This window comes from Oryzias melastigma, linkage group LG7, assembly GCF_002922805.2.
Source record: "Oryzias melastigma strain HK-1 linkage group LG7, ASM292280v2, whole genome shotgun sequence".
In the NCBI taxonomy this organism is placed as follows: domain Eukaryota; kingdom Metazoa; phylum Chordata; class Actinopteri; order Beloniformes; family Adrianichthyidae; genus Oryzias; species Oryzias melastigma.
In genome coordinates, this window is record NC_050518.1 from 5,439,968 (window position 1) to 5,466,409 (window position 26,442).

Consider the following 26,442-nt stretch of genomic DNA (forward strand, 5'->3'; position numbering starts at 1 on the left):
AGCTATGAGCTAATGAGAGATGTTGTAAACAGAGAGCTCTCAGAAACAGGGAGGGAAAAGGACACAGGTTTTTTGGCTAAAAGAGGGCATAATCATAATCAAAAGTCTACTGGGCAGATTTTAAAAAAGCTCAAAAGATTATTCGAGTGGGTCTTTAAATTAATGAAGTTTAACCAATTTAAATGTTACTTAACCCGAAGAGATTTTGTTTATCATGAATTCCTGCTTATAAACAAAATGCCACATCTCACTGCAAATGCTAAACAGACCAGACTTCCTCATTAAGTAGAATCCGCTCATTCCGTCCTCGTAAACTGTGAGAAAGGCACGAGCGGATTCCTTTACTAGAAAAAATTCCACCCATTCCTTTCTTGAAAACAACCTTCATTCTCCAGGTGAACACCCAGGTTCATGGGTTATGTGGTCTTACCTTTTCTTTACATCTAGAAAGGTTTTTGTTGTTCTGGAACAACAACAGTGTTTGGGGTTTTCAGGGAATCCCCTCAGACACAAAGCTCTCCTGTCATGGATTACAGGATTGGTTTAGTTCTTTCTTTTTGGCCATAACTTTAGCTCTGCCATGCACTTGTTTTGTATAATTGTAAAGATGTCCTAACTAGCAGTAACAAGGTCTAACATGAAGAGGTGCTTGTTAAGCATCAATGCAGAGAGGTTGCAGAAACATGCTCAAGCCCTCAGGTATAAGATCCACTGCAGTTTCTACTAGACTGCCGCGCAGCAAAACACAAGAACACGTGGTCTATATGCATCAGGGCAAAGTGGTGATATAATCTCTACAACTCCGAATATTATGGAACGTGAAGGGAAATATAAAAACAAACTGAAATGGGCTAAAAAGACGCAGTAGTGGAAGAGGACCACACAGACTTCATGACCTCGAGCCGACATTATCAGACATTATCTGAACATTCAGCCTTGCTTTTTGCTGAGTTCCTCCAGCTCCTCGAGTCCTTCTCCTTAAATAATGGACTTGTCAGTAAACGTGACGAGTACTAGATTAAGATCTTTTTCGTTCATTGTCTGCACCTCTAGTGTTGGAGGAAAACAAACACAGAGGTTTTATTTGTGCCAGATGCAAAGAAAAGAAGGAGATTGCAGCGATCACCATGTACTGCTCTATAAATGCTGTTTACTTTTCTAACTGTGCTTTTTGCTTTGAATGTTTGACATGTGGCTCAGTTTTCACTTTTTAGTCCCTGCATTTTTTTGGTGAATTTAAAAGCACTTACTTCCAGTTTTATTTTGGAGGATTTTTCTTCTTACTAGTGTGTCATCTGGTTTCAGTTAATTACCACAGCTGTTTCTCATTGTGTCTCTTAATGTACTTTGTTTTTAGTTCCAACCAGATGCTAGATTTTGGCTGAAATGTCTTTTTTTTTTTGTCTTTTCTCTTTGAACGTAGAATATGACAAATATGAGGTAGTTTCTACTCTCAGTGACACATTTGGGTGAGCCTACGATGCAGACTAAACTCAGGGTTGCAGGTTTCAGGAATAGCCGGACATAATTACACACTTCATTTAAGGCGGCTGTCATTACTTCAAATGAACCCTCGCTGTGTTTAAAACAGCACTCTTTTTACAAACGCTGAAGGGAAGCTTGAAAGCGAAGCCGCTAATGGCCTGGATTTCATTTAAAGCTTTCTCTGCTATAAAGCCATGGAAAAAAAAGAGAAACACTGATATAGGAATAAATAAAAGTTACATAGCTGCCACATGCATTTTTGCTCTCATTAGCTGTGTTTTCATCACACATATGGGCAAAACTTGATCAAAATTCTATAAATGTAAAAAAAAAAAAAACTTTTCATTAAATCATAATTATTTGAATTATGCCAGCCGTCCAGCTGTCACCCAATTTGGTAACGGCGTCATCCTCAACCGTTTTCTTAAAATCTCTGTGGCAACCTGCTGACTTTGCTGAAAAATTTTGATTTAGGTCGCCGCACTGTGGCATTTTGAGATAAGTGACTGTAACCAAAAGAGAAACTCTGTTATCTAAATTTGAATGCTGAGCAAAAAAAGGTTTAAAAACTTAATAATACATTCTGGAAAAATAAAAAATATATATTAAATGCATCTTTGTGACTTAAAAGTCGTTCTGTAATATTATTATGAAAGTAGTAGTAGTAGTAAAAGCAGTGGTGATAGTATTTTGAAAAATACTTCTACCAGAGCTTTTTACCCACATTTAAATAATTGGCTGCTCCTTTTTTTATTTAGTGGTCTGTGGTTTTACAATTGGCAGCCATCCTGGTTGAATGATTTTTCATCCAACTTCAACCAATGATTTTAAAATTGCATTTTTACTGTGAAATATAATTGAAATATAATATATTAATAACCAATTTAAATTCCAATCATTTAACTTTTTAGGGTAAATTGTACTTCAGGTTTAAAAATAATAATAAATTCTATCAACAGAATGACTTAAATTATTCCTAAACAAATAAACGTCAGGCTTCGTTGCTAATGGAGTGTCGCTGTCTGTTCAAAATGCTTTTAAACGCAACAGACAAACCTGAGTCACTTACGAATTCCAGCTTTATGTTGCGGCTCAGCCCTCATAGCTTTGTTATGTTGTCACTCTCATTTGTCACGGAACTGAAGGAACTTTTTTTTTTTTTCTTCAAAACGAAATGTTCAAAAATGTGAAGAAAACACAAAACACCTCCTATAGAAACTTGCTAAACGGACTTCTGGGAACAGAAGGCTCTTTAAGGCATAAATAGACAGGTTTATGTAGAAGAAAAGAGCCACACAACAGTGTGCAAAATGCAGCAGCTGAGAATGCTGAAGTACATGACTAATAAATTACTGACAAAAGATAATTATAAGCAACATAGTGACGACCATGCTGAATATGCTCACAACAATGTGCTCGGTGAAAACAACTCATCATTCACCTCAGCTTTACATCACGTTCTTGAACTTTTAATGAAGTTATGAGTCAACAAGACGGCAAACCTGATCTAATAACTTTTCACAAATACAACAGGAATGTGCCTAACTTAAATAAGTTAAAATGTCTATTGTGGATTTGGAGTAGTCATGGAGTGTGCAGCTGATACGTAGGATCCACACAAACTGTGCACAGAGTGTGCACTTATCATTTAAACAGCATTATACCACAGTCCAGATCAATACTCAATTCTGATTGGGTGCGAATTAAACTGTGATAATCCACAGCGATAATGCACACCTAAAACAAAGTTGCGGTCAACTAGCCCAAATGTTGCATATCACTGCGCAGGCTTCTTTAAAACAAACTTTTGCTTCATCTTATGGACAAAAACAAGCGGTAAGAGGTTAATTTTGGCCGAATCCAAATTATTCTTCTACCCCTTCAATTGCAAGGGCATCGCAAGTGATGGGGAGGAGAAGCGCATTTCTTCATGTGGGTGTGCTCTGAAGCCCAGAAGTTTACATTTAAATGTAAGGAAGGACTTTTGTTTTAGCTTGACCGTTTAAAGTTTAAAAAAATATGTTGTTATATATTTCTGAGTGGTAGCAGCTCTGCACTGGCGTAGCTGACCAGTGGCTAATGATGACATCATCGAGTGGGAGTGAAATTTGAGGGCACTATTATTTCATATCTTTCCGTTTGAAGGTCTAAATGTAGGGGTAGGGAGAATTCATAGCGCAGATGTGTCAAAGTACAATTTGATTCTCACTTACTTCACCCTTTCTTACCCTTACATAAAGCTGACGTTTTCACTATAACCTGCCACCTGCAGCATGGGTTTAAAAAAATGTTAACATTTTGGCTCTTTAGGCTACAACCTTGAAATTTTGCGCGACCACCTGCATGCTCCATACATTTTTGCCCCTTTTTCGCCAACATACGGCTCGCATTCCCCCATAAGGCCAATTGTGACTAAGGATTAAGTGAGGTGAATAGGTCAGGTGTCGTATACATACATCCGTGTTTCTTAAACTAAAGTCTTTGATGACTCACAATCGAGTGTTGGCACCGTCACGTACTCTTTGCATTTCAGCCTTAAAAAAATCTTTTGAAAACATCTCTTATCTTAGATTCTGAAACATAAAAGGAGCTAAAGCAAACCTGAGTTTCCAGTTTTATGTAAGGGGTACTGCACTTGTAGCATTGTATGCAGGTAAAACAGGTTTAAGATACACACACATGCAGTAGCTCCTCATCAATGTAAACATACCACAAAGAAAACGATACTGATACTTTGCAGAAACATGTGAGAAAAGCAGAAGGGTGTTTGGGGGTAACATTTAAACTCGGCCCCTATTGATGCAAAAATGTATATTTCCACTATAATCCACCTTAATTTATTTAAAAGCAAAAGAATGTGAGTTTTAATATAAAGCTGGAATTCCATTTAGGCATCAAGAGGTTAAGGCTAAGCTCAATACAACCCAAACATTGATTTCTTTCCAGAAAAACTTTAAACATAATCTCACCACCACTTTTTGAATTCAACCTAAGCCATACAAGCGGTTTGTTTATCTATCCTTTCAAGGTTGTTTAATATTTTCAAAGTGCATGAAGTGTGTGGAGGTTTGCGTGTTGGCCAACCGACTTCCCTAAGTGATGGTGTAAATGCTTCCTGCTGGAACACTGTGATTAGTGAAATGACATGTAAGGAGCTGCCTAAAAAACAGGAGATGCCCCGACTTCTGAACATCGTCCGATCAAAGACGATTGTCAACTGCACTTTTTACAGGATTTCAGTTACACAATGATGAACTGCCACCACACCTTCTTTTAATTTTTTTTTTTTTTGCTAATATTACATGCATCATAAAATATATGTCATTAAAATAATAAGTAGCTTTACATCTGTATTTATTTAAAAGAAGATAAAGAGAGCAAAAGGTCTTGTAACACTCGTAAATCATTGTAGGAATGCGCAAAGCTGGCGCTCGTGGAGTAATTAGGATCCATATTCCAGAGTTCAATCATTATTTCATTGCTAGAAACAAGCAGACGCAGCACTTTAGCATCATTTGCTGGGATGTTGCAACCATGAGATTCATCGTTGTTCACTAGACACGCAGTAGCATCATAACTGTCAGATAGGCAGTAACTCTGTTTAAATTAAGCTTTTAAACAAATTCATTTAACAATTTTGAAGATCTAAAAATAATTTTAGATTTTTAAAATAATATTTTATGTGTTTTAAAAGATTTTAGTAGCAACTCAAACTTGTATATTTTTATATTTGATTTTTTTTTGTCTTTTTGCATTTGATTCTTTCAGTCTTTCATTGTTACCCACAATGCCCCATTAAAAAAAGCAGGTGTATATGTTCGTAGGTGTTCTTAATTTAATTATTTTGATGAATTGTTTTATTTAAAGCATAACAAATGATGGACAAATACAATAAAATACAAATATTTCAAACATATTTCAGAAATCAAGTTGTACATTGATTTAAAATTATGAAAAAATGACAAAGATGATGCCATCTTCTTGAGGGTGTAATTACTCGTTAGCACAAATATACACAGTAATGCGTACAGTACACACACAAGTCAGATTAGATTCATTAAATAAAATTATTATCAGTCAAGTAGAGTTTGATTTGTTGCTTTAAAGGGAATGGGAAGAAGTAATCTTATATTATTCCAACCCCTTTTGTGGTATAAAATATAATGTATTCATATAGTTACCATAACTACAATATTTATTAAGTAACAAAATTGAGTACTTATTGATTATCCTCAGAAAAATTACTACATAATTTCAGTAAACAATAAAATGAATTACACTTCATATATGTAATACTCATTATCATCAGCATATATTGTTAATCAAATAATCTCTACACACTTATTACTGTAATTGTTTCTGATGTATTTATTTTTTGCAGTTTGTAGTCATCTAAGTTTATCAATCAAATCTGTCAGACAAAAAAAATACATAGATGAAGTATTTTTTTAAGTAAAAAAAAAAGCGTATATCAATAGCTTCTTAGTCACAGTGATTTATTTTAAAAAACAGGACAATTTAAACCAGAAAAACGAAATAAAAACACTGTTTCACAGTTTCTTAGCCTTGAGGATGTGATTCTGTTTTGAATTTATCTCCCTGATTCTGTGACTGTCTATTTGTGTTCAAGAAAAATTCATATATTCATTTTTTTAGGTATAAGGAGGAAATGGGTCAACTGTAAATGAAAAAAATTCCTTGAATTTTTTGCAGCAACAAAATAATGAACCTAAAAGGCTCAAACATCAGAGCGAGCCTGCCTGGTCTTGTGGTGAGCGTGCATTATTGTACAAACCCTTTTCTACCTTCAATGTTTTCAAATAGTTTGCACCTTCTTTGTTCATAATCAGTGCTAAAGAGACGGAATCTTTTCATCTTATCTTCAGCGTGATGATGGAAGAGCCTTAATCGACACTGGCGTTCCACACGTTTGTATTTGGATTGCAATCAAAAAAATGATCCAGATTAGTTGGTCGTGATGCACAAAATACACCAGAAATGCCCCCCCTTCACAGAGTCAGTATCAGATTAGTTTCTAAAGCATCTGCTGTGACTTGTCAGGTGAATATTTTTTTATGAGTCATCCGAAAATTCATCCTCTGAGCTGTTCTTCCAACATAATTGGATCTGCAGGAAGCTCCAAAAAGGGTTCAAAACCAATGAGTCAACCAAAATAAAAATAAAAAACAGCCCTTTAGAAAACAAAATCTCAACAGAAATGTGGACTTTGAAATCTTGTTAGTCATGAATATAAGAAGCAAATAAACATAAGGTCATGTTGGCAATGATGCATTTGCACTGTTGCCATGGTTACCAGCTTCATTTGCCAATGAATATTTTATGTCATCCTACAAAAAAAACAACAACGACAACAAAAACCATCATATGTGCTAGGTAAAAACAAGTCTAAGGAACCCAACTTGGCACATGTGTATGACTGACTGACTTAGTAGTAGTCACTATGAGAATGTCAAAAAGTATGGATCTCTCATTTTTAGTACATGTTTAAAAAAAAATACAGGTGGTTATGTGAAAAATAACCAACGATAGATGATAGGATTACAGATGTTTTGTTTTTTAGGCTGTTAAACCCCTCACTACACATTTTATGCACTTTTCTCAGACAGACATGAACATTGTACACTAAGCTCTTGTTTAAACGCTCAAAGTTAAAACCAGAAAAATGAGTCCAGTTTTACAGAATGAAAACATAGACAGGATTGTGATTAAAAGACTTAAATAAATGAGGCAAGCTGAGCACACTCTGTACAGAACACACAGCACAGAGGAGATTGACAAGGTCTACGGCCAATCAGGACGCACGAAACAACGTACAAAAAAAAAAAACAACAAGACGGCAAAAGGTGAATGGCAAGAAAGCTAAGAAACAATATTTAAAAAATTACAAAAAAATTACATCAACTATTTTGTAATTCTGTTCTATGTATTTATACAAAGAGCTGTCTGATTATCGAGATCTTAGAATTAGCTATCTAATTGAATATATTTGTTGTGTGTTGCATAATACTACTTTGTTAGAGAGGATTTATCTGTTCTTTAACTATAAAGAGTAGTATTCCGCACTGTTCATTTAGCTGCTTCTAACTTCTATCATCTCACATATTGGCAGATTTTTTGCATCTCTTTGAACATCACCTCCTCTGGATCCTCCAAACCATGCATCTCTTTAAATAGATGCTTGTTTACTCACAGATTTGGCCATTCATAAGTTCTGTTCAGAGTTTATCAAGGACATCAAAAACAGACTGCTTTCTACTTGATGTAGGTGTGAAAAAATGTCTTCCTTTCCTCATAAAAACTGGATATCACCATGAAAAACTCCAGACCAATACCATTTAAATAAACGTGATCATCAAGGTTTGACTCATCCTGTTATTTTGTGACTTATCTAACGTCACAAGCACAACTGCACATCAGCCTAAAAACAATGACTGATCTTTTTATCAGGCTAAAAACAGGAGAATGATACATCAGCACAAAGGAGAGGTGACAAATTTGAGGTATTTTTTTAATTTACTTCCTTTTGCTTTTTAGTTTTCATATCTGTGTTTCAGCACCTCCAGGACTTACAGCCAGTGGCAATCAAAGAGTGCCGTTCCTGCTAAAGCTGTGAGTTGCATAACCCTGTACCAGCATCACCACTGACAGGCACAGACCCATGACAGAGGTGCCCCTCTGAAAGTGTCAGGACCACTTCATTTGCATGTTTGGATCGCTATGAATGAAAGTGTTTGTTCTAGCTGGTGCAAGCAGTTGAAAAGTTCATTAAAGAGGGTTTTTTTAGGATACAAATGAGTTGGAAGTTTAGAAACTGGTTTATGAGATGTAAGAGGAAAGAAAACAAAAAGTTAAGAGGGAAACTGTGGGCCGGATCACTCTAAATGCAAATTATTCAAAACTTGGCTATTCGAGTCTGTCAACAAGCTGTGACAACCTCAGTCATGCCGATCATTGTTTGATCTACTAAAACGACTAAACAATGTGGTGCATCTTACATTCAGAGCCAAGTATCAGGCAAAGCCTGTTTACTGTGAACTGTAACCCAGGATGCAGCATGGCCCTGGGCAAGTCACCTAAGTTTGTCAAATTCCTACACATTAATGAAGTCCAAATAAAAAAAACTGTCACTACACAATCTAACAAAAATCTCCTTATAAATTAACACAAATCTATGTCAATTATCAAATATTAAAAAAAAATAAAATGTGTTTGACTTTCCTACATCTTCTTCCTTTGGCGAAGAGAAACTCAAAACCAGAAAGTGAACCGAGAGCTGAACCCAAGTAGAAGGGCACACCTGCATTTTTTTAAAATTGTCTGCAACCACTTCATGTCAAGTGATTAACCCCTTTAACAACCCAACCGACCAAAACTGTTTAAAAGGTTAATAACTACTTTTATTTTAGCTAGTATGAAAACATCCACCTTAAAAAAGGATTTTTCTGCTACAAGTACATTTACAAAATTTCACTGTTGACTTTAAGTGTAGCAAAGAGGACAATACTCTTTGTAGATAAATACTAAGATTCAGCAATCTATTTCATGGTTCTCTTTCTACATTTTTGATATAATTATTATTCTAGACAGTACTTTTCTATATAAACGTAATAAACAAAGTATTTGCTGCACTATACCGGATTATAAGGCGCACCATCAATGAATGGTCTATTTTAATACAAAGGGGGTTCATACAAACATACCCCTCATGTGTCCACAGATTCAATACTCCTTATTTTCACCATAAACTCTGTCTTTTAGCTCTTATTTCTTGCTCAGATGCTGGACAGGAATGGCTACTTGAAAACATAATAATCAATATAATAGATAATAGTATATTTTCTGGACTTTAAGCCATAACTTTTTTCCTAAGTTTCAAACCATGTAGCTTATTCTGTGCGGCTATTCTGTTGATTGTTCTTCCACCACTAGGGGAGCTCTAACCGGAATTAGAATCAAAACCAAGACTGACAAAAAATCTATGTAAAGTAGAATAGCCTACGCTACTTTTTCTTTAGCAGACAGAACATGCATGACTAATTACTAACAGGTAATTATTTTCAAATCCGTATGATGCAAGTTTTAAGTTAAAGGTCACTGAGCTTCAATGAATCTATGGCAAGACGTTAGAGGCGGCAGGTACATACATGTACATTTACAGTAGAGAATCCTCCTGTACATGCAGTAACTATCTAATTTCTCAACATAGATATCTGCGGCTAAAAGCCCGGTGCGGTTTGTCTATCTTTTTTATTTTTTAATGTGAAAATAGAGCAGATGCGGCTTAGAGGTGTGCTCTATAGTCCAGAAAATACGGTAGTTTGTTTTTTAAATTATATCTTACATAATGTGCATTAAGGGAGACAAAAGAGACAGATTAGTCTGCCAGTCAGCTACGTTCACTTTAATTCTAATTCTTGTTTGTCCCACGTTAGTACATGAACAGTACCTGTAACTCCCAACCTTGGTTGAAAAACAACCGACTGATACAGTTGAAACAAATATCACGATGACCACACTAACTTCTAACCTTCTTAGTAGAACCTCACATTTTGACAGATATAGTCTACCTCTCAAAATTGCTTTGACATCAGTAAACAGAACTAGAATTGATCCATATATAAGGCGCTCCAGACTATGAGACACACTGTTGCTTTTTGAAAAAATGTTGGACTTTTTGTGTGCCCCCAAAATACGGTAAATAGATACAATTGTGCTTTGCTAAGGCCAAATCTGCATTGCTTCCCTACCCCTCAGGGAACTGTTGCTTCTATTGTACGGGGCATTTGAATTTGTAGTGCTGTCCAAACAAATATTCAAATATTCATTGAAAAATACCAGAATGTATTCCAGAGAATTCAAGTAAAGCAACATGCCAGGGATTTTTTATCTTTCTTTTGAAATCTCTGATGAAGCCTGTGATGTCATTGATTCACAATTTAGCCAAAACATTTCAGCAATGTACTTTGAGCAACGTCAGAAAGGGTTACTCAGCTGTTATGGTAAAAACCCTTAGTGCTTTCCACGGCCATCCTTTAAAGAGGTTTGCTCAATTTTTGTATTTTTCCAGGTCCTTGAGAGCATGTTTGACAAAAAATGATAAATAAACTGATTAATTGGTTAAACCCTCAATAGTTAGATAGTATGTGGCACAAAAAACTATTATATATTGTCTTTTTTGAATAGTTAATTTCTTAAAATTAAAAAGAGATTACACATCTGGACATCAAAGAGGTTTGATGTTAATTTTATATTTTTTTAGCAAATTAAATTTCTGTTTTTTTTTTTTTTTACTTTAATATATTTACTTGTTTATAAATTGTGTCTAAGCTCTACATTTTTCTGTGAAGCCATTTGATGTTTTATTTTCAGTGTCTTGTATTCATTTGCTAAAGAAATATGTATATTTTAACTCAGGTGTTGAGACCTGCTGTTTTAAACAGTTTAGAAGCACTTTAAGTGTTCACTGTATAAATATAGAGCATTTATAAAGGTGCTGGGTCACCTGCACTGTGAGGGAAAATTTACAGTCCTTTATTTTAGTCTGAAAAATCTGAGTTTGTTTGATTTAAGCGTCTACTTTAGTTCAAACGCAGTTTTTTACCAACATTTATTACTTTTAAATACCATAACTATGCAGTAGAGAATTTTATCTGCTGAAGATTAATAAAATTATAAGTGCAAAAGTACAACAAAGTATTAGAGCCATCATAAAAGGGAAAAAAAACCAAATACATGAGAATACAGGCTTAAAATTATGAGTAAAAAGTAGTAAAATAATGAGAAAAATGACAAATTTTACAGGAACAAAGTTGTGAAATCTCTGACATAAAAATGTGTGATTTTAAGGGAAAACAACTCAAGCTTTTTCAAAATAAGGATGTAATTTCATGGAAATAAAGTTGTACATTTACTAGAAAAGTAAAGTAGATTTAGTGTGATGTCCATCCGCGTTCTCTGAAACATAAATTAAACAAGTACCTTAAAACATTTTAAAAGCTAAATGTACCATTTTATTTAGAAAGAAGTATGACCTTTTTTTGTAGGATTATAATGTTTTAAAGTAAACATTTACAACTTTATTTACGTTAATTGTTTAATTTTTTTCTCATAATTTTACAACTTTATTCTTATAAAATATTAACTTTTTTCTCTCTTTTTTTTCTTCTTTTGTGGTGGCTAAACTCTGTCATTCAAAAGTCAGACTTTTCACGCTTCCTTTAGTTTATTAACTCCTGAAAATCAACGTCTCAGGTTGTGTAGATGATTCTCCAGATGTTCCACATGCCTCGCTGTTAGACACAAATCAGCATCTGGACTGATTTCTTCGCTAAGATTAAAGCGAGCAGGGTTATGACCCTGATAAAGAGTCGGGAAGCTCGAGGGGATTGGAAACAAGAGAAGAGAAGCCGTAAAGGGGGTAGATGCTGAAATCGTAGGGGGTGATATGTGTGGCACAGGAGAGGAGAATCCATGGGAATTCAACTCATTAGCATATGAATAAAATTCCATCAGCAGGAAAACAGGCTGAGTTCAGAGCCTGTTGTTATGATGTGTATGAGCGGTAGATGAGAAAAATTATGGATGCTAGGGTCAAAGTTAATCCCCGTATTATGTAAACTCCGTAACCAAGAATATGAGAGGGCTTGGGAACATGATGAACCGAGCAGAATACACAGCACCATGATTCCATTAAGAGCACTAATTGAACAAAAGATTCAGGGTGAGCATGGCAAACTGATCAGTCGGTAAACTGACTCAAAAATTAAATTGAATTGAAACTGAGACTCTTTCACTTTCACAAGTATTTCGATTTAACAAAATCTACAAATGAACCAAAAATGTTGGAACTTTTAGCAGATTTTTGTGTCCTACAGCATGCTGCCGTCATCCAAAAGGAAAAATACCATTTGGACTGAGGCACAGTAGGTTTATTTACCATAATATAAAAAAAATAAATAAATAAATAAAAATAAACGGGTGCAATCACAGCAGACAACACACGTAATGGCAACAAAAAATTATGAATTCATTATTACAGTCTAGTGTGTGGAAACACTATACAGTGTAAGATAATGTTCTAATAATTGTATTATTTTGATGTGAAAAAACAAAACTATATCAAACTGAACTATATCGAACTATTTAATGAACCAATATTGGCCACCAAATTCTGGATCGAAGTGTTTATCGAAGTTGGTATTTTTTTTAAATAACTTTAAAATAAATAAAATCCAGATACCTTGTCTTAACTTCAAGACAATATTATCAGAATGAATGACAGCCTTTATCGACTATTCTTAAGAAAATCTGGACAAAATGTACACTGCAACACAGAGGGAATTCCATGTCTGATACCCTTTTCACTCGTTTTTTTATAGTGGGAACCTGTCATGACTTATGAAGCAATTATCTTAGTTTCTACAGCACTGGAACATGCATAAACATGGTGGGGATGCATCAAAGCCAAATCCTGCTGTCCATCAAGCAAGCACTTGTTTCATAAGAAAGTGCTTGCTACTTAGTTACAAATACTTTTGAATGAGCGTAAAAAAAAAAATCCAAAAGTTTTCAATGATCCATAGATATATTTTCTGTTTTTGTGTGGCCTAGCGATTGGGATCACAGGAAAGAGTGACACGGCGGATGTCTCCATTCATTCAGGGCTTGACATAAAGAGCAGTCTAAACAGTGGTGGCTCTGTTAAAAAGCAAGCGTCCTGATGAACCCCGTGAAGAGAGTTTGAAGTGCCAGCGGACCGTTCCTCACTCACAGGGAGGAATGCGGCCTATTGTCCGACAGACTTGTTCAAAAGCTCCTGAAGCTGTGACACAGGGGATGGAGGCATGCTGAGGGCAGCACACATGACCGCCCTTAAACCGGATGATCCAATTCAGACAGGGTTCAAAGTTATTTGTGCCCCCTGTGTGAGGCGCTGATTTACCCAAACATTTGTTGACCCGAGAGGTCATGACCTTTGCTTTTTGGAGCTGCTGGTGCCAAAATGCAGGAAAGCAAACTCTGCGGTAAGCAGAATGCTTGTTTGTCGGATGAAAGATTTGACTTTAGGAGTAGACCCCTGACAGGTGGAACTCGGAGGCTTTTTATTCTGTCAAGAATGTGTTTTAAATAAGTCGACAAGACAGGCAAGATAGACAAGAAATCCCCTTCTGACAGTAGCAACTCTATTTTGAGGCGCTGTATTGAGTGGCTGGAAGTTCCTGTGTGATTGTGACTCCCTCTAAATATGTCGAGAGCATTCCAAACACAAACCGCCTGTCCTTGAAGCCCGGCAATAAATTCCTTCAACAGATTCAAACATCACAGCTGACGTTTCTCTAAAAAAGCCAGTTTTGGACAAACTTGTCAGAATTGAAGGGTGATGATTGAAAGCATTTAGGAGAAAGGCTGCAAAGGGTTAGAGCTCAATTGGTAGTTTACACAGAAGAACTCATACCAGGAATTTCAGTCATTAAAGTTCCACTCCGATCATCTTTTGATCTATTTTTAAAAGTGTTCCCAGTGGCCTCCCCTCATTTCCCATCATCCCGTTGTTTAGTCTTTTTCCTGCTAGCTTACTGCCCCTCACACCCCCAACCTAACATTAACGGTGAAACATAAATGGCGAGCAATATTGGAGCTATCCAAATACCAACTCGGACAAGGACGTACATGGTTCTAGTCTGTCTACAAGTGGGTGAATCAGAATTGACCAGAGGATGGAGCTTGTGGCCCACTGGTTATAACTTTGGCCCACAACTATAAGTGTTTTCCAAAAGTATTTTTTCGCCTGTTCCTGATTTAAGACAATTTGAATTAGGAAACGTCCAGAAATTTTATCTTAATTTTCTTTCTTTCTTTTTTTACCTCGATCATGAGAAAAATGCTACAAGAACATGTTAAAAACACTTTTTTTTTTATTGGAATGGGTTTTCAAGCAGTTTTTACTTAATTTTCGGACAATTGGTTTCAGGCAGATCAAACTCACTGAGATGAAAAAAAAAATTAAACTACCAGTTAAGATGACTCAACGTACGTGCAAAGTTCAGCTTTCACTACAAAGAGCAGATTCTGGAGAACAATGGTTGCTTCTATCTTTCTTCACATATGCTGTATTGCAAGATTACGAGCTTCAACGACATTAAAACCACTAATCCACAGATGCTTTCTCTGAGAATAGTTGTGTGTACGACATAGGACTGAAAGAGAAATCAAAGTAATCAAATATCATTTTCCTTAGACTTCAAATGTAATGAAAGATTCAAAATCCATTTCTCCTTTACATTAAAGTTTGGTTTTCCCAACCAGCAATTTCTTGTGTCTATTTGACAACTTTAATGTGTTGATGAAAAACTTTTATCCACCAGATGACTGGACTGATTTTCTAAATTTTTCTCCCCATCTCTTCTAATTAATGAAATATCCAACTGCGTCCGCCTCATCAAAAAAAGTTCCAGCGCAAAAATCAATTTCAGGCGGAAACAGCCGTCGCACTCGGTGCACCCCCTGAAATGTCTCAGGAGGAGAAAGACCAGAAAAGTTATTTGCCATCAGGTTAGGTTTACTCGGCCGCTAAATTAGATTATTAAGTTATGTTATGTTCTTTCAGTCAGCGACTTCATGTTGATACCATAATTTTGTTGACTATAAGCGACTGCCATGGGGTTTGCTCTTGCCAGCGCATCACTGATTAAGTGGCTTAGAGACTCACCCCCTGCCTGGTAAGGCTCTTACACCGCACTAGCTGCTTCTAATGGATAACAATGAGCCGCTCAGATGCTGACAGAAGCTAAATATACTCTATTCTGCCACAATACATTTGGTTGCATTTAAATCTTTCTCTGCATAGAATTAAAGTGTATTGGTGCAAAGGAAAACAATATTATTATTATTGCGTGTTGGGATGAAGGCGGGGCTTTTGTTTTTGTTTCTCCACCTCTTTAAATTCAGGGTTTGAGCCAGAAACAGCAGCACACTCTAATTATACAATTGCTGATGGGCAGAGAGCTGTCCTGTGTTTTTGACGAGCAATAGAGAAAGGTGGAGACAGCATGCCAAGCGTGTTGTAACATATTCTGGATATACCTGTCACTGAGTGTAGAACGTCTGTAAAATGCGCACGAGGTGATTTACTGGGACCTTGTAACACTTATTTTTTGTCAGCATTCCCACTGTGGAGCTGTTCGCTTTAGGGCCATTCCGTGTGAAGTCATTGCTTTCATTTAACTAGTTTTATTGCTGAAACACTTGCTTAAAGTTTGTGACGGAAAAATCCCCCATATTAGGATAATTGTAGTTTATTTTGTTGAAATAGGAGAAGTTTAACACTTAGGGCGGCCATGGGGCAGCGGTAGGCCAGTCGACCTCTGATCAGAAGATTGCAGGTTTGATTCCTGCCTTGTGCCAAAGTGTCCTTGGGCAATAACTGAACCCCAAATTACCTCTGCTGGAAAGTTGGCACCAGTGTTCGGAAGTGGAGCAGCCATCAGTGTGTGAATGAGTGAATGGGTCTCTGACTATAAAGCGCTTGGGCCTTCTAGTAAGGTAGGCAAGCGCTATACTAGTCTATGGCATTTATAAGAGAGATAGAGAACTTTACTGACCCCAAAGGAACTTGCAAATTCATCCATTGCTCCAAACACACAAACTAGATTAAAAGTAAAAAGGTGTTAAAAATATTAAAAGTAATAATAGCAATACACAAGTTAGATTAAAAGTATGTAGCTATTAAAAATGTTAAAACTAACTATCCTGAAAACCATTTACTAAAGACTCAAGGTGGTAACACTGTTGTAGTTGCAAATATTTACAAGTATCTTCTGTATTTTCAACACTAAAAGACGCATTCAAAAGTCTTAATTTTTTCAAAGGTGACAGATCGCTTTATAATCATGAGTGCCTTGTCAACACATTCTCATCCCATTGATGTATGGTTAAGGTCCCCTCCCCGTCAAAAATGTACATTTTGGGTGTCACCAACTCGTCGTTTTTTGACGTGTTGGCTACTCCAATTAAAATCAGGGCTCCCCATCCCGGGATCGGACCGCACCAGTACCCTAACCCTAACCTCTGTCAGTCTGCCTCAGGGCAGCTGTGGCTACATAAGTAGCTTACCACTACCAATAATGCATAAGGACTGAATGAATAATGGATACTCATTGTTAGCGCTTTGAGCTTCTTGAAAATAAAATTTAAAAAAAATCATATCCATTGTTATTATAACCCGAACCTTAACCCAATACTGGACTCGATCCGAAGCTGGTACCATGCACCACGGCTATCAGACATGGTACTGGTTTGGAGACCAGATTAGCGTTAGGGTACCGTGTCAGGGATAGGGTACATCCTGTAGCGCGTCCGACAAAATGTCCGGACCCTTGATTTAATTGGAGCAGCCAGCTCATCAAAAAATGACCTGTTGGGGAGACCAAAAATGTCAAAAAGTGGTGCGGGGGGTGTGATTAACCAAGCATCAATATGAGACGACTTGGGAATGACAACGTGTGGGCATTGTAAATGGATCAATTCTGGTTGTGTTTACTAATGTTAAGGTGATTTTGAGATGTACACTGTGCTCTGTCAAAATGTCTGCCATTTCACCAGTTGCAAACAAGGTTTGGTGTTATTGTAAATGCAGCTAACCTGTAGCGGTGTCAAACTATGTTTTTTATTAACATATTACTAACAAGGTTGGGAGTTAGCATTGTCAAGTAAAGTTTATTGTAGCTGTGTTGCAAACAAGGCTTGATGCTACTGTAAATATGCTAACGTGGTTAACGTGTAGCGGTGTCAAACAATGTTTTTCTTGTTTCTAACAAGGTTGGAAGTTAGCGCTGTCACAGAAACATTTGTTTAAGGATATCCATCAGGCTTTTTTTTCATATATGTATTGCAAACAAGGTTAGGAGTTACAGGTAGGAATGTGCTAACACGGCTAATGCTTCTAACACAGCTAACCTGTTACGAACAAGTTCTAGAATAACAGTGAACGCAGTTAATAAGGTCTGACTGACTGTGCTATGTCTGGCTTTTTTTCTCTCACTCAATGTACCTTATGTATGACTTAAGTTTGTAAATAGACCACTCATTGTCGGTGTGCGTATAATCCGGTGCATGAAATCCGGTAATCAGTAGGGAGAAATAGGTTGACTTATAGATGACACTTAGCTGTAATAGTTACCCTAGAATGAAATGCAAAATTCCTTTGAAAGGGTTAATTGCAACTTGATTGCATCAAAGTTTTAAAATAATTCTGTCATAAATATGGTTTAAGGTCACTTTCTTTTTCCCACTTTATTAAATTGCTGCACTCAAACAATGCCTTCTTAATTTGTCATTTTTCCTTTATTTTGATCATTTTTGCACATTAAACTAGTAATGTTTGCAAAGTAAAAAGTTTTATTCATTGATGTTTTCCACAAATTGCAGAACTTTTTTTCTCTTTTGTGCAGCACAGTTGCACAACAGAATTATCACCGAGTGTGACAAACATTTATATTCAAATGTGTCATTTTATTCAGCCCACCACAATTTTGTTCAGACATGTTGCTTGAATTGCCCAGAAGGAAAAAGGCAAAGCTTTTCCCACATGTTTTTCTACTGGAAAGTATTCTGTGGGTTCTAGTTTGCCACTTCTCCTGCTGGATGTCACTGTTTCTTCTAAAGTACACTTTAAAACAGCATCTGAGAGTTTATCAGTCTTCATGTTAGACCCAGTTTCACATGAAATGTGCTGTGGTTGCGCTTTAGCAAGTAATTTCTTATAATCTGTGGATAGAAATCATGAAATGCCATTGGCTTGTGGCAGATTTTAGGTGTTTTATATTATAGTTCACCACAATTAAAATTTTTAGTTTGTTATCTGTGAACATCATCATCATTGAAGTTAACTATGTACTTTGTAGCAGCTAAACATAACAAAAACAAAGCACAATAACTTGTAAAATATTCATATTGTTTGTGTTTTTGCTAATAAAACAAAGAATCAGCAGAAAACATGCACAGATTAGACTTAAAAAAGGAGTAAGTGCTGAAAACAAAGATATCTAAAAATGGTGTTCTTAAAAGGTTGATCTGAAAGATGTTCAACTCCTCATCAAAGTAGCTTCTTCCGTTCTAACAGCTGATGGGAAATTCCTGTTTTGACATCTGTAGATCAACCTCTTAAACTCCATTTGCCCTGAAATGAAAAATCCTTCAAATAAAAAGGCCTGAATGACTCTTCAAAGACAGAAATGAAGATGCAGATTTGGTTTTGTAACAAGGAATTACCAATCAAAACCTTATCATTCTAATCACCGCTATAAAATCAATTCATGGATTTATTTATTCTTTAAGAAATTGTTTTTATTTCTTTTTGTTTATTGTTTTTGGCAGACAAAAAACAATTATATGAGTTTTAACTCATTGAAAGTTCCTTTTCTGCTACACAATTTTAACTTAATTGTTTCAAATTGGGTCATAAATTTAACCGAATTATAAACTTTTCAATCCGATTAAGTCAGAAATTTGATGCCCACATTTAACAACATGTAAACATGTAGTTTCTTCGTTGTGATCTTTTTTTTGTAAACAATTCTGATTTTATGTCACTATACACTTATTAAACAACATATACAACATAAAAATGTTAGGGGTTCCTATAAGCTTTTACCATAATGAGAATCTGAAACACACTAGACACTCATCTCGCAGAACAACCTGTTTGTCTTTCAAAGCTTCAAATGAAAACTTGAGTCAGACATAAACATATTGAATCCTCTCTGAGGTTATTATATTTAAAAAGGCTCAATCTAAAGTTTCTGAGTTCAGAAGAACCAAATAAATAGTTTCCAAAGCAATTCTTTTACCAGCATTCCCCTTCACACTCACAGCATGAATATGACGTTTTACATCTGATTCTTAACACCAATCCAAAATGACAGTTTTTAAGGTTTTGTTCACTTGATTTACTTTTTTATTTCCTTGTTGCCATAAAATTAGCATTTCTTTAGTTGGATTTATTACTATTATTTGAGATCCTCTCATAATAATCCTGCTTTGACAGCAAAACTTCATTTGTTTTGGTGTAAAATCCTCCCAAACCGAGCTGTAACACTCACCCACACGCGGATCAGCAGCAGATGACAGGACTCGCTCGTTTTCAGTCTGTGTTTCAAGAGCTTCAGGTTTGTTCGGAGCCGGTTTGAGCAGAGACACGCCAAAGCGCCTCTGTCGAGAAAAAGTTGTGCGTAAGTTTGGTGCGTCTTTGGAGCCGCGCAGCCTTCCGGCGCGTCAAACTGTTGTGTTGTGAGCGACAGCCGAAAGTGCGCTGTCAACAAGTGGGACTCGAGTCAGCACCGGACGCTCTATTTTAGAAGTTACTAGGGTCACAGGACAAGTGACGGCTGCCACAAAGCCTGTCGAGTATTCAAGTACAATATGTGAGGATATAGAAAAGGTATGGGGAAATATTTTCACCCACGTGTGCGCGCCTGTCGCAAGAGGGGCGTGGCCCATCTTTCAAACAACCAAGCCCCCTGATTTAAAACTAATTTACATTCTGAAATAAAACCTCCTCTGTTGAATGTTTATTATTATTAGTCAAATTTTCCTAATAACAAAAATATCTACAGAGAGTCCCCTTTTTTATGTCTGTCACCTGCTTCCATCTAAATGTGCCCAAATAGTAATTTGCTGCCTCTACCTGTTCTTTTGTTACAGAATGCTGCTGAGTGAATGCTATAGACTGTGTCACTGTTTGCACAATAATGCTCCACACCCATCTGGGTTCAGTCAATACTCCGGCAGCAGCAGATCCACGTCTGCTCTGTGAACAATTAAACCCAATTACCACAATGACTGAAAAATGTGTTGTTTATTCTGCAACAGAAGAGCGGAAACATCCTGTCCGCTCATGTGCTTTTGTCTCATTTTTTATTTTAATGCTGATGTATGGAGAGAGCTTTATAGAAGGTAGAATACAAAGATCATCACTTATTAGTCACACCTTGTACAGTAAACATGTGTCACAGGGTTTAGGAGGCTTGTACTTTCCATTATTTTAATGAGTTTGATCACACAACATTATTTTTTTCTTAAGTCAATTTAGGTCAACTAAAAAAGACTGTTTTGTTAATCTCTTCCAATATAAAATCTTTCTATCTCCAGAACCCGTTGTATCTCTTCAGCTGGAAGGGAAGACACACCTTAAGTCACACCTAGGAAGCATGTTTTTAGATGTTATGAAGAATCTAACATAATCTCAACTAAGAACTAAACATGTATTTAAAAATGTATATATATTTATACTTCTGTCACTAAAAATCAAACATGCTATAAACTTCATCCAGTTATCGATGTCGTCCCCCTTTTCCACAAGCTGCATTACTTAAGAAAGAATAATCACTGCACTGTCAGAAATTATGTCTTCCGGTTAAGTGAAGTCATTGTGTAGTGCTGACCCATAATCTTGACCGATGTCGTCAACACTAGTCAGACAAGAGACTGATGGACACAAAAGAAGACTCTAGAATGGAGAAATGAACCGAACATGAAAAATGACCAAGATTAACTTGATGAATTCATTCATCAGAGAGCACATTTGCTGATACCGACACACTGAATTTTGTCCTGGGTTTTATCGTTTTTGAAAGATACAAAGTGCCCTGCAAAGGGAAAACCTGTAAAAATGCTGTTGCCATGGCAATAGATGGTATAGTTCATTGTCATTCTTTGCTCCTGTGGTGTAACAATGCCACCTAGTGATAGAGATTTCTGGGGACCGTGGGGCAGAATGTCAGTGTGCAGATGTAATATTGTCAGTCTCAATTGAGGAAGAAAAGATTTCTACAAATCAAGACGCGGTTGCATTTCCAATCCAGCAACCTTTCAAGAAATGCGTTCTGCCTAATGTCAATGTGTAAAATGGAAAACTAAAAGCCTTCAGTCTGAACTGAAAACCTCATCATAACCTAATAAAATGCAATTAAATGTTATTTCTTCCAGTTTTTGCCTTTATTTGTTTCAGCCATTTTGAGAGGAATCTTTTGCAAGTGATTACAGCATATTTGTGTTAAATATTTATTCAATAGCAAACAAATAACGACAGATCTTAAGAGGCAAAGAGGCAGAGAATCCAGGCTGAAGGGTACAAACATCCTTCCACATGTTTATCTGTATAAACAAGTTGTGTGCTGCTGTACTGAGGATCATATGTCATTTATTGATCCTTTTTATTGATCTCTCACATTTATCTTGCCTTTAGAAATATCAACTTCCTAAACATACAACATTTAAACCTTTTCTTCTGACGTTACTTTTTTCTTTTTACCAAATAGAATATTATCTATTTTTAACTAAAATATGTATTTATCATTTTTGCTGTCTTTCTTTGTTGTTCTTAAGTAAATACCTAAAATTATCCTGTTTTAATAACCCTAAAAATTGTTGTGTCAACAGAAAGCAATATAATCTAAAAATATATTTTTAAACTCATTTTAAAGCATTCATACAGACTTTATGCATTAATGTACAGTTTATTTTCTAAAAAATATTTCTGTATTGACAACTACTATGTTATCCTTTAAAAAAAACACTTTAACACTTCAACCTTTCAAGTCCTCTCAGCTCAGGCTTACAATTTATGGCCATTTGCTGACAAGTACTGAGAAATGTTAGTCCTTAAGCTTTCTGCTGTTAAAGTGTCCTCAGGTCTCTCCGCCAAACTTTGAAGAACTGAAGGAAGAGAGTGCTTTTATTCGTCTAAGTTAACTTTTGAAGTGCAAACGGGTCAAAAGGTTTTGATTTTACATAGAAACTCACACGAAAATGGTCCGAATAGAAAATAAAGCAAATGAACAGTTTGGGGCAGAAATTAATATTTACAGTAATTAGAAATGTTTAATTTCTTCTTTTAAAGTGAGTCCACCTTAAAAATGTGTGCATGTGTCTTCTTCAGGAGGAAAAACAAAACTTTAAATTTTTATTGGTGACCTTTAAGTTAATATTATTATTATTATTATTATTAGTTGTTGTTGTTGTAGTAGCCACATTTTGTCTGAATTAAATATCAACAAAAAGGCAAACTTTCCATAAAGCAAATACGGAAAGTTAGAAATAAGTTAGAAATTCTGAGCTTCACACAGGTTTTTGTTGCACTTGAGATTATGCCATTGCGTCATACTGTATTTACAACCTATAAAGACACCAGCTTTGTCATGGGAGCTTAATGCAGGCCGACTGGGAGTGAATGTTGACTGATAGGCGCAATCAAAGCCATCTGCTTTCACTTATTGACTCAAGACCCAGGGGTGTACACATGTGCAACAATGAGTGTAAGATCAGTGTTGCAGCAAAATATGAGGAGTTGCAGCATCACCACTTAACAGTATTACAGGCCCATCAGTAGAATATTGGTGCCCAGGGGAAGAGTTGAAACTGAAATGTTAAATGACTTTAATACAAGTTCACTCTGGGAATACGTGATGAACTGTTGCGCTCATGCTCAACGCTGTTATGATGTTGTATCCTTTTGTGTGCTATAAGGCAGTTCTTAAGCTGGGGATGTTTGAATTTTAGATTTAAGGTGATGCTCGGTGGGAGGTGGAGTGTTGTGCTGCAGGAGTGGCTGCACTTTACGATAAGTCTCAAGGAGCACAAGTGAACAGTTCATTTCCCAGATCCATTGCTCCTGACATGCTCAGTAGTGTTTCCTTTTCTGCATTTGACTGACAGAAGCAGACATTGCAGCATGTTGGTGCCAATCTGAGAACATGCGAAAAATGAAATGCATTAAAAAGGACAAATAGAGTTTTTAAAATCATGTGTCAACAAGACGGTGAAAGGGAGGAAAACAGGTCGCAGCAGCAGATAAAAGTAGTGCATTCACCTGAATGTTTGCTTTGAAGGCTTAAAAGCCTGCATGTTGATCAATATTTTCGACAAAAAACATGATTAAAAATCCAGATTTTAAATTTGAGCAAAGGCATATGAGACAGATGTGTCCATTCTAAACAAGGGATTGATCATCCATTAAAGCCTTAGATTCGAGCCCATCTACTGCTGTTCTTGGTGGCCAAGATGTTAGTGTTGCCTTTTGGCTCCTTCTCTGGATTATTTGTCACCTAAAACTGTGAAAGCTGACACTTAAGAGCTGCAGAGTGGTCGCCTGAGACCAGCTGTTTGAGGCTAATCGTGCTCTCCCGTTTGATGAGCTTGCTGAGGAGACTGTTTTTCAATACTACAAGTTGTGTATTGCGGTTGGTGCTAAACTAAAGCGTGCGTGCTGGTTTTTAGCTTTCACGCGGGTGGGTTCGTCATCGATGTGCCGAGAGTGAAAGCAGTCATTAGAAGGAGACAAATGAAAATCTATAATCTGCATCTTGGACCAATACATAACTGAAACCCAACCACCTAGAATGGATCTGCTCATTGAACAATGCTGGAAGCATTTGGTGTTTATGTCGGCTGAATGTACACGTGCAAGAGGTCTAAGGATGAAACCTATGAGAGGTAATCAGCAGGGGTTATCACTTCTCTATTGTTTGTTCCTTTGCACCGCAGGGTTCACCTGAGTATAAACCTCTAATGCTGTCAAAATGAAAGTCAACACAAGTCCCTGCTGCCTCTTTTTCATCATGAAGGAGGCAAACATTTCATTTGAGAAGACATGAGAGTCTTTTTGCTAAAAATGAGCTTGGTGAGGCTGGGTTTTGTTTTGATTGGAAAGACACTTTGCTTCTACTTAGATTATTAACCTTTTGCAGCTTTTGAAAAAGAAATTCTCATGTTGCACTTAAAGAGTAATGTTTCGTTGACCTTAATTAAATATTAATGAAACAAAATATTTTTCAACTACTTCTTTCAAGATAGGGACTAGTATTTAGGCTTAGACTTAGGTCACACTCAATTCACACAGACTCGAGACTTAACCTCAAAGAGCAGAGTACTGTGCTCTGGGATTTGTGAACAATTTTCATTATTATTATTATAATTTTTTACTTCCAAAGAACGTTTTTGATGTTTAATTCGCAGAAACACCAGATGCTGTGTCGGTTGTTTTGGAGTACTAGAATGACTCTCTGCATTTGATGTGTTTTAATTGTAAATTTTAAAACTTGTAAAAAGCATCAAGGATCCAGCAAGCTACACATCACAAAATATTTTCCTATATGAATTTTTATTCAGCTTTATTTTGGCCTGCATCAGTCCTAACTGCATAAATCATGTTGTCTTCAGAATCCTTCTTTCTTACTGAGCTCAGCCACCGTCACATACTAAAACACTCTGTGAAAATTGATTTTTGGCTCCTAAATGAAACCCTCCCCCCCAAAAAAGAATGACAGCACAGGGAGAAACCATCAAAATAAATATGTTCGACCACAATGCATTGTGGTCTATATTTGCTAATGTAGTGAGCACTGAGGTATATATCACTAGAGCTTGTTGTATATGCAAAATTAGACGTCATATTGGAATGTATAGATGCCTGTTTACTGTGGTGTTACAATTGTACAAACAGCTCTGGAAAAACAAGAATGTGACTTTTCACTTGTAAATTATTGTTGTCAGACTGTAAAGCAGAACGTGTAGAAAACATTTTAGGAAGATGTGAGTGAGTTTACTCTCAATAGTGAATGTTTAGGCTGATCTTGTAGTCAATGGCAGCTTTAGACTTTGCAATATTTCCATGTTTTCTGGCAAGGCCACTGATCTTTTTCATTTTATGGAGAGTGGATGTGGTATTTGTATGTGTGTTAGACCTCAGATCAAACCAGAAGACAAGGATTTCCTCAGTTGCGACAAGGGAAGAACCCAACAACGAATCCCCGTCCAGTGGGTGGATCGAGAAATGTGGCGTATGGAAGACTGCCTGCCCGCTGTAGCGTCGGAGCTAGAGTCCATCTGATGGAGGCTAGGTGGGATCCACATGTAGAATGGGAGTCCCCAGCTTGAGTCGCTGCCTACTTTAAAGCGGACGCCACTCTAACTTCGCTGATTTAGGGCCGTGGATGGAGTGCTCACTGTGCCCTCTCTCCCGTCCCCTTTGTCATCGGGGCTTGAGCGACAGTCGACCAGGCAGCACTGTACTCAATGTTCACCGCATCTCGCTGGTCCCAGCAGAGATTGGCCCATATAAAACGGGCACTAGCAGTCTACGGTGGTGTGGCTAGCCTCTGACCCTTTTTTAAACAAAGACCGAGGAGTCAAACAGTTTGTGTAAATCTTAGCCTGTGTGTAGATTTGAATAAAATCACAATCATGCATCAGGTATGTATTGCGTTTCCTATATAATAACGTATCTGTTTATAGAAAAGTTTGAAATATCGTTGATTCTTTGCACTTTGTTCAAAAACGTTATTACCATGACCTGGGAATTATTTTTCTGATGATCAGAGTTTTTTTCTTTTTAAAATTAGACCAAAATGAAGCATTTTATGGTCATTTTAGTGTCTCTTTTAAGCCGTGTCTCATTGTTTATGTACTAGTCCAATATGGCATCGATGCACGCTGGTTTTTTGCAAAGACTTCTGGGAAATTTCTAGTGCACTTGATTTTGGAATCATCGATTCGGACACTGTATAGTGCACTATATAGTGAGTTGTGAAGTAATTCAAACTTAGCCCTTCCTTTAGCACTTTTTACAAATTGAAACTCCTTTTAAGGCTTTTGATCTGTTTCCTCCTAACTTTTGAGCATCAGTGGAAGCTACTTGGGGAAAAAAAACATATTTTAAAAAGTTTGCAAATTTTGATTGAAGTTCACATGGCAAGGTTGCAATGGTGATGTTCCTTGCATGTTTTTTTTACCAGAATATTATGAAAATTCCTTACATGAATTGCTGACACATGAACAAAAAAAAAACCTTTGTTGCCAAGGAAATCCAAAAGTTTAATTTGCCAATTCTAAAAATTACGTAGAGCTGTTTGTTACCTCTAGGCGACCGAAAGATAAAATAGT

The 26,442-nt window shown here is 36.5% G+C and overlaps 1 protein-coding gene across 1 annotated transcript in view; it reads right to left on the reverse strand.

The window, feature by feature from the left end:
• Positions 1–19,923, reverse strand: part of LOC112159569 (neural cell adhesion molecule L1-like protein) — a 67,191-nt gene extending 47,268 nt beyond the window's left edge. The window contains exon 1 of the mRNA XM_036212667.1: positions 19,605–19,923. The gene's annotated coding sequence lies outside the window, so the exon portion shown is untranslated. The remainder of the gene's footprint in view (positions 1–19,604) is intronic.
• Positions 19,924–26,442: the final 6,519 nt, after the last annotated feature.